At 34.3% G+C, this 9,429-nt stretch overlaps 1 long non-coding RNA gene across 1 annotated transcript; it reads left to right on the forward strand.

Moving 5' to 3' along the window:
* The first annotated feature begins 1,260 nt into the window (after positions 1-1,260).
* On the forward strand, positions 1,261-4,035 carry LOC113326016. Its single transcript, XR_003348232.1, has 2 exons — positions 1,261-1,623; positions 3,750-4,035. It is a non-coding gene; the product is annotated as an uncharacterized LOC113326016 (long non-coding RNA).
* Positions 4,036-9,429: the final 5,394 nt, after the last annotated feature.

Consider the following 9,429-nt stretch of genomic DNA (forward strand, 5'->3'; position numbering starts at 1 on the left):
CAGTGGTGTCCTTTTGATTTCCCTCATTATTTATGTGAGTTAAAGTCGTTTAATCTCACTGGTACTCCATTTTGCTCGATTGGTCGCAGTTCTAGATTGTTAACATCACTAGTGATACACTTTTTCATCATGATATCCATTAGATCCGTTTTCATCTTGTTAACTCAGAAAACTAGGATTCAAAAATCGTTAAGAATTTGTTCCCGTGATTATAGCTTCAAAAGTGGGAAAGTTTCTAGATTTTTCAAATTCAAAAATATTGCCAACCCAGTCAAACCGGAAGATCAGCAGTATAATATTTGAAAATGAAAACAGAAAGATCTCCGAATCCCACAAAGGTTTTATAACCCCATTAGGTATCCGCCATTCAGCATAAACCCTAAATCTCAAAGAGAACTTGGGAGGCACTCTTACCTTTGCAAAACACAGAGCTGTATCATGGCTTCTCAAGGTAGCAGACAAGTAGAAAATCTCAACTCAAGATTGCAATCTGCAACTATTGGTTCCAGTACACCAAGGCCCCTACGGAGAATTGTTGCTTCTGCCCAAATTTCAACTGACGGAGCTGATGAATATTTATTCTGTTTGCTAGAAAAAGTCATGTTCAACAAACCATTGGATCATGAAGATGTGAAGAAAGAAATCAATGAACGTTGGAGAAGCTACATGAGATATGATATAATCACTAAAGGAACAAATCTTTTCCTTTTTCGTTTCCAAAATGAAGATTCAAAAAATGGAGTTAAAGCGAAAACGTGGGATATCATGGGTCATTTGCTGGCTCTAATTCCTTATGATTTTAACCTATCAATCAAGGATCATGTATTTGGCAACCATGTCTGGTGTATCAAGCTAAGGAATTTAGGCAACATAATCCTGAATGAAACCCTGATTGAAGGAATATGCAAAGATATTGGCAAAAAAGTGGTTCCACAAGGAAGGAGAAGACTCCCAAGAGGCAGTGTGACAAGTACAGTGTATGTATAAGTTAAGATTAAGGATCCATTAAGAAGAGGAGGCTGGGTGGATACACCAAATGGCCAAAGCAAATGGGTTATCTATCATTATAAGATGCAGCCTTATAAAATCTGTAATGAGTGCTGGGTAGTAGACCATGATGATAAGTCATGTAAAAGGGTAGCCCAAGAAAAAAAAGTGGAAGCGATGACTGAGAAAGAATATGAGGTGTGGAGCCAGACTGATAAAGTAAAGGCATTTTTGGCTAAAAATATCACAAGTAAGGATGCTGACATGACGGAGGATGGTACTGAACATGTAGTGGGTGATGTTAGTAATTCTACTCAGCATATCTCTTCCCTGGAAGCCCAAATTGAATCGGTCCCTAATTTAGGGACTGAAGATATCGATCAGAGGAAAACCAAACGAAGTAGGGAAGAAATTCTATCCGATTCTTCTAATTGCAATGTAACCAATACCCATAATAATCCTATTTATCAAGCTGAGGAAAGTATTGATTATGGTAAAATTCCTATAGAGAATATGATGGAGTACAAAACCAGAAATGGTGGGGGAAATCGCTCGGAAGCAATTGATAGCTCCACAATTGATCTCTAGGGGACAAATACACAGAGCCGCTATGGGAATCCTGCAATTATTCACCAGGTTTTTATCTTAAACTTTATTTTTCTTCTTAGTAAAGAAATTAAATTTCAATTAGGTAATTTTTGGTCTATGTCTCAATTTTGCTCTAGGGTTTCTGATTTTTTTTTGGTTGGGTTTTTTCTGATACTACTTCTAAACCTGTTAGAATAGATAAATTAGTCGAATTTATTCTATTATCTCAGGGCTATATTACTCAATTTTTCAGTATTTATACTGAGTATAATAACATCATAAAGGTGATCACCTGGAATGTCCAAGGATTTGGAAATAAGTACACTAGATACCATCTAAGTGACTTAGTTAAAGCTAATGATCTTGATCTAGTTTTTCTAGTTGAGACCAAGAACAATGATAGGAAAATGGTAAGATCCACACAAAAGTTAGGGTTTATGAATTATTACTTTGTAAATCCTATATGGGCTTCTGGTGGGCTATTTCTTCTGTGGAAAGATGGGATCCTTCTCAACATCATAGATTCAACCAATAACTTCAGAGTCTGTAATGTGCAGATTGATGCAAGGAGTGAAAAATCCCTAGTTATTCTTATGTATGGTGCCATAAATACTGAAAACATTACAGAGCAATGAGACTTTTTGTTGGTTTGGTTAGCACTTACCATTGTCCTTGGGTGATTGTAGGTGACCTAAACTTCATAACTCATAAGGATGCATGATAAATTAGGTGGTAACATACCTAGACAAGCTGACCTTGACTTTGTCAATGGACATCTAGAGAACTTGAATTTGAGTGATATTCCTTTCATAGGTAATCCCTATACTTGGTCCAATAGAAGAAATGATTCTACTGTTATTTTAGAAAGATTGGATAGAGCCATCTGTAATGGTGACTGGCTGAATTTTTTTCCCAATTGTGTTGTGTATCATCTTATTCCTCATGCGAGTGATCACTGCCCAATCTTGTTAGTCTTTGATAGAGATTATAATGATACTAGTAAGCCTTATAGGTTTAATAAATGCTGGTTGTCTGACCCTTCTTGTGCTGACTTAGTTAAGGAAATTTGGATGTCCCATGAGAATGGTTCTTATGCTTTTAATCTTACCGGGTCTCTTAAATTATGTCAAGTACATTTTGAGAGAGCGGAATCATAATAAGTTTGGGAATTTTCAAACTCAGATCAGAGATGTGCAATCCCAAATTAATAATCTGAATCAAGGAAGTAATAATGGTGATACAAATATTAGACTTCAGAATCTTGAGTCTAAACTTGATTATTGGTATCAAGTTCAACATGATTACTATTCTCAGAGAGCCAAGGAGAATATTCTCACTTTTGATCAAGGTTTGAAAAACACCCGTTTTTACCGAAAAAATTACCGTTAAAACGGCCACACCCATATGCCGTGGCCGTGAGGGTTTCCGGACCCTGTGCCTTTATAAGGCCGATAAATTGGAAATAACGTCAGTTTTTTAAGGACCGTTTTTTAGTTTTCATACACGTAATAACCGTTTTCCTAAAATTAGTTTGAATGTTTTTTTCTTCTAAATAACATTTTAACGTGTGTTTTTTAGTACTGTTTTCCCGTTATCACGCACATTATAATCGTGTAAATAACTTTTTACCATTTTTTTAATTTTTTTTCTTTCTCTGGATTGAAAGTGTAAAACTTCGATTTAATTTTTTTAAATGATACAGGGAAAGTAATTACAGGATTAAAAACTTAAAATATAAAAAATAAAGGATTATTAAACTAGTGTTCATCATTTAAAAAGCTACGCAAACCAACTATGGCCACCACCTTTTTTTGATTTATTAATTTATTCTTCATTTTCTCGGCGGTTCCTTTCCACATCATAGTCATCGTCGTGGGGGTACTAGCTATATTCGTTTGCACAAGTATTATCATCATAATAACCTTAATTATCGTCGTCGTAACCTTCTTCATTTTCATCATCATTGTTATCTACTTTATTATTGTTATCAATATTACAATTATATCCTTCGTTCATATATTGAACACCATGGTCAGAGCTATCAAAAGTATAATGAGAATCATATGTTGGATTCACATTATCATAACCTTGTGTATTGTTTTTAAATGAAAGATTACCAAAGTCGTAAACAAAGTCACTCACCGGGAACCTTTTGTATGGGATTTGAACTTCAGAATCATGCCAGTTGTATGGTTGAGGGACATGCTCTGGATTATTAACGGCTTCTTCTTCCAGCATATTTGACCATTGTTCTTCTTGAGGTAAAACCGGTGTTTCGTCTTCCCCCGTTATCCAGTCAAGCATATTTTCATCCCTCGGTAGAGTATGAACGTGGTGAACATCAATGTTATGTCGCCTTGTTTTACCTTTAATTTTTTGTTGCTCCAACTTCAAATTGTAATGGACATACATCAGATCATTTATTCTCGATGAGAGCAAACGATTGCGTAGTTTGGTGTGGATTCTTTCAAACACACTCCAATTCCTCTCTGATCCATACGATGTATTTGTTTGACTTAATATCTTTACTGCAATCTTCTGGAGGGATGGATACTCAACACCATAAGATAACCACTAACTTACAGGATCACTATGTTGAGCTGCAATACGTGCTGATGGTGATGCAAATTAACCTTGTATCATTCGCATTCTTCCCGCCTACAAATAACAGTACAATTGTTACAAGAAATTCAAATTACTTAATTAAACATATTTGGAGATAGTATTAGTAATTTTGTACCTCTAGCATGCATTTTACTTGTTCTTGCGGGTCGCTAACCATTCTTGATATGACTTCAGTAAGACAAATTTGGGGCTCAGAAATTTCATTATTGATGAGATTAGTTGTTGGGTTAAAGACGTAATAAGGATTGATAAAATACGCTGCAGCATGAAGAGGAGAACTCAACTGACTTTTCCATCGCTTCTTTATTACACCCACGATAGAAGCATTTCGATTTGATCCCAAACCCATTTGTTTAATTTCCACACATGTCGCAAGTGCATGGAACAAATAACCCATGGTGGGTTTGTCTGAGTCCAAGAAACGAATCATTTTCAATAAATTGGATAGGTTATGCACTCTCTTAAATTGGATAATTGCCGCCGAAAAAATTCTAGTAGTAGCTATGCCGTACGAATTTTATCAAACTTTCGTAATTTGTATAGTTAGAAGTATTTTAAAACACCTACGTAAAGAATATAAACATGACAATCGAATTATACATATTTCTTATACTAACATTAATCAATTAAAATGGTAGTTTAGTGATATAGGCCATCTATTAGTGGGACAAAATTTAAAAATGAATGGTCACAACGTTTTTTAGGCACGTTATAACGTTTACACCCACGTTATAACCGTTGCATAGAAATTTCAGATCATGATTTTTTTTATAATTTTCTATTTAACCGTTATAACGCCTGTTTTTATGAAAAACGTACAAAAACGTGTTTTTTCTCTAAATAACGCGTTTTTCCCAAAACGTGGTCACACCCGTCAAAATGCTATATAACGGTCACGCCAAGTGCCCGTGACCTGAGCCGTGACCCGTTTTTCAAACTTTGCTTTTGATGATATGAACACTAAATACTTGCATGATAAGGTCAAGTATAGGAAAATAAGAACTCAAATTGAGTCTCTTTAGTCTGATGTTGGGATCTGGGTTTCAGATAGGAAAAGTATAGCTAGTGATCTAAGGAAACATTTTTGTATCATTAGTAAAACTACTAATCCTCCAGATTATGATGAATTTCTGTGTGATATTTTACCATGTATTACTCAGGAAGAGAATGATATGCTTATTCAAGTACCAACTAGTGAGGAAATTAAGAATGTCTTGTTTCAAATGCAACCATGGACTTCTCCAGACCCTGATGGGTATCCTCCAGGGTTTTACCAAAAAATGTGGACTATTGTAGGGGATGATACTGTTAGGATGGTACAAGCTTTTTTCCATTCCAAACACCTCTTAAAACAACTTAATCATAGCTTTATAAGTCTAATCCCAAAAACTAATACTCCTAAAAAAAAACCATGATTTTAGGCCCATTAGTCTAAGTAATGTAGCTTATAAACTTATAAGTAAGTTATTAGCTAGTAGATTTAAGAAAGTTATGGACAAATTTATAAGTCCTTATCAAGTTGCTTTCCTCTCTTCTAGGCAGATTACTGACAATATTGTTAACTTATTCATTCTATGAGGAAATGTAAAGCTACAAAGGGTCTTATGGCTGTTAAATTAGACATGTCTAAAGCTTTTGATAGGATTTAATGGAAATTTTTGATAGATATTCTTAGGAAACTTGGCTTTCATGATGATTGGTGTTCTATGATTATGGAATGTATTTTTTATCATAGTTATGGATCGTCTTTCTAAACTTTTCATAAAATCTGAAAATGATGGCATGATACAGGGTATTACAGTCTTTAATTCTAGCCCAGCTGTTAGTCATTTGTTTTTTGCAGATGATTGTATCATCTTTGCAAAAGCTAATATTCAAGGTGCTAGAGAACTTGATGAAATTATAAGGAACTTCAGTAAGTATAGTGGACAATCTATAAATTATGAGAAGTCAGGTATAGCCTTTTCCCCTAAGGTGGATAGTCAAGTTAAGAGTAAATTTCCAGCATTCTAAATATTAAAACTCTTGGACTTAAGGATAAATACTTAGGAGTTCCCATTCTTATTCAATATAATAAAATGGAAACTTTTGGGCACTTACCTGATAGATTTATGGATAAACTTGCTGGTTGGAAGGGAAAGAACATGAATCAGCCTACTAGGTCTGTGATGGTTCAATCTGTTCTAGTTACACTAGCTTCACATCATTTACCTGTCTTTCCCATGCAAAAAAAAAAACTCACAGATAAACTAGATGGAGTTCAGAAAAATTTTGGTGGAACAAAATTCATGGTGGCAAAAGCTTGTTTGTTAAGAAATGGGAGTCTGTAGCCAAGTTTAAAGCCCTAGGAGGTCTTAATATAAAAAAAAAACAGATGAACTAAATAATGCTCTTCTTGCAAAACTTGCTTGGAGAATGCTAACTGAGACTGATGCTGAATGTTTAAAAATTTTAAGTTCCAAATATTTCCCTAATAGTAACCCTCTTCATGTTAGAAGTGACACAAGGAGTTGGATTTGGAAAGGGATCTGTAGAGGTCTTGACATTATCAAACAACATTATTGCTGGGAAGTTGGAAATGGTAAAAATATTTCTATTTGGAATGATATATGGGTCCCAACAATATCTGGTCGTCTTTCCTCTAGATTCATGTCTAGTAATATGGTTACTATTGATCAACTTATGTTTCCTAATAGCAATAAATGGAATGTAGAAGTCTTAAATTCTCTGTTTGATAGAAACACTGTGTCTGAAATATGTAAAATTAGAATCCCACTTATTGGGGAGGATAGATTGATTTTGAATCCTAATGATAATGGTATTTCACTGTGAAAAGTGCTTACAGAGTTGTTGATGTGGCAGATAATACCCAAGATCCTACTGATAGTCTTATTAACTTTCCATGGAAGTTGTTCTGGAAAATGAATATTCCTCAAAGAATTCTGCATTTTCTACGGAAGTGTGTCCATGGTTGTTTACCTGTTAGGGACATATTATCTAGGCACGTGCAAAATATTGACCCTATATGTCCTTTATGTAATAGGGAAACTGAAACTATGAACCATCTCTTTTTGGAGTGTCATGAGACCAAGAATATTTGGGATGCTATGAAAATATCAAGTAGGGGCATAAGTCGAGGTCATAACATGTTGGACTGGATAAGTAGTAGGTTCAGTTCTGGTAGTGGTGCTAATACAACTTTTGTGTTCTACAAAGTTAGTCTGTATTACTCATGTTCTGTGGCATATTTGGAAAATGAGGTGTGCTATTGTTTTTGATAACTCTCAAATGCAGGTGAGTGTTACAGTTCAACTAATCAAAAAATCTATCTTGGATTGGAATGAAAATGTGACTAAATTGTCTGCCATTCAGAGACAATCATTGAGGAATAAGCATGTTGTGCGATGGACAGTTCCTCCTGAAGGCTATCATAAAATAAATTTTATGCTTCTTTTAGCAAAGAAAGCAAATGTATGGGATCAGGACTAATTATGATTAATAATGCAGCTTTCTTCAAAAGGGCCTTGTGTATGCCAGCAGTAGCAGAAGATGCAGAGCAAGCAGAAGCATTGGCATTATTGGAGGCAGTTAAAGTGGCAATAAGAAGTGGAATCACAAAAGTACAACTAGAAGGAGACTGTAGCAATGTTACCAATGCTCTGAAAGGGAATACTGAATCTATAAAATGGAAAAATAATGCAATAATTAGGGGTTGTGCTGAGTTGTTAAAGTCTTTTAATAACTGGGAGATTACTTATGTACCCAGAGAAACAAATTATGTGGCAGACTTATTAGCAAAAGATGCAGCTAGTATGGCATTTATTACTTCCTGGATTAATGAAGCCCCTGAGTGGCTAAATTTTTTTTTAACGGAGAAACTTCATGTACCAGAATTTTAATATTAATCAACTCTATCTTTCATATTAAAAAAAAATTCTCTTATATTAAGAAAATTATCTTGAGTTCATCATTTTTTCCTATTTTCTTTTTAATTCTTTGTCCTATTACTAACATAATTCCCTATTTAGTGGGACAAATAAAATTCCAAATTCCACCTATAGATGTGGTGGTACAGAGGGAGTATATTGATACGAAAACACATAATTTTTATATAGTAATGTAGAAAGAAGAAGAAAAACCTTTATTTATTTTTCTCTATTGAGAAAAGGTGGTTCTTTTAATTAGAGAATTAGTAATTAATTAAAATTATTATTATTAAGGCTCTGAAAAGACACGCAACATTCATCATCTCTGCCTCTTCTATGAAGAAAAGAACATCCCTTTTACTACCCATTTTGGTATATGATCATGAGGCCAAGCACAATGGTATGGGATATCCCTTAGCCATCGCTTATTTGAAGCGGAAGAAAATATGTCCAAATCTCACCAGAGGAACACAATATTCCTCAGTTTTGGCGCAAATAGTGTAAAACAAGAACTCAATTTCAGGTTTTTTCTAAATTTTTATCATCGATTATTTGTATAGGTTAAAAAATAATTAAGAGAAAAAAATGAGTCATAATAGGTGGAAAATAAAAATTTTAATAAATAAGAAAATTGAAAATAAATAAGTTTTAGGGTAGAGTAAAAATCATAGATAGATGTTTTCGTGTGATTCAGTTCTCTAATTACACATTGTCTAGGAGCCTTATTGCCTTGAAATAACAATTTCAAAGGGAAATCTTTTGATTTTGGTTTGCCGTAGACTGTTCAAATAATGAAGAAAATATAAAAATAAGTTCCTGTGTGCAATTGTGCATGTAGCAACCTGTATCATAGTATTGATACGTGTGTTCCCAATGCATGAAAAATAATTGATAAACCCTTCAATTTAGGACCCCAGTGCCAATGGTAATGAACCGGTAATTCTTAATTTAGCTATCTATATATACCTCTTGAATCTTGATGGCATATACAGATTGTTTTAAATTTGCAATGGGATCTAGAGCCATAATCCCTAGCATCGATCACTGAACTAAACAAAAAAAACGATAACCAAGAAGGAGAATATTTGTCACTATTCAAACTCTGTGCTGTACATAATGTCAAATTACCCTTCATGAACTTAATTAAATCTGTTCTTTTGATATATAGTAATCCTAAATCCTAGCGAAAACAACCAGATTCAAGGGAAAACTAATTAGTGCGGCCACACTACACGATGTAATCTGTTTTATACCGCCGATCAAGTTTGGTTGTGCTGCAATAATAAAACACTATGTTCACCTG

Source organism: Papaver somniferum, unplaced genomic scaffold (assembly GCF_003573695.1).
Source record: "Papaver somniferum cultivar HN1 unplaced genomic scaffold, ASM357369v1 unplaced-scaffold_10, whole genome shotgun sequence".
Lineage (NCBI taxonomy): Eukaryota > Viridiplantae > Streptophyta > Magnoliopsida > Ranunculales > Papaveraceae > Papaver > Papaver somniferum.